Source organism: Palaemon carinicauda, chromosome 34 (assembly GCF_036898095.1).
Source record: "Palaemon carinicauda isolate YSFRI2023 chromosome 34, ASM3689809v2, whole genome shotgun sequence".
NCBI lineage: Eukaryota > Metazoa > Arthropoda > Malacostraca > Decapoda > Palaemonidae > Palaemon > Palaemon carinicauda.
The window spans coordinates 51,839,243-51,839,859 of NC_090758.1; positions in this window are offsets into that span (position 1 = coordinate 51,839,243).

A 617-nucleotide genomic window follows, 5' to 3' on the forward strand; every position below is an offset into this window, starting at 1 on the left:
CCTAACACATGTTCTACCTCCTCGCTCCCTTCCTCGTCCATCACTCATGTGCTCAGACATAGCCTGGAGTTCCTTGAGCTCATCTGTGGTAAGTTCGTCGTGATGTTCGGCGACGAGTTCCGTAACGTCATCTGCGTCGACCTCCAGACCCATGGACTTGCCAATGGAGACGATTTTCCTCAACGGCTTCCGCTGCACCCACCACGGGATCAGGTTTGGGGTCAAAACTTTCGAATCTCGGGAAGAAACTGCATCAGGCCACAGCTTCTTCGAGGCAGAATTGAGGGTCCGTCGATTTAATCCCACCCAAGCCTGATCTATGATCTTCAAGCAGTGCACGATGTTGAAGTGGCTCCTCCAAAATTTACGCAAAGTTAAGTTGGTGCTTTGCGTGACATTAAAGTACTGATTAAATAAGTGCTTGGTGTACAGCTTCTTAAAATTAGAGATGACTTGCTGTTCCATGGGCTGGAGGATAGAGGTGGTATTCGGTGGAAGATACAGCATCTTTATGAACTTAAATTCATCAAAGATATCATCTTCAAGTCCGGGGGGGGGGGGGGTGGGGGTGAGGCGGGGTGCATTATCAAGGCATAGCAGGCACTTTAAAGGCAATT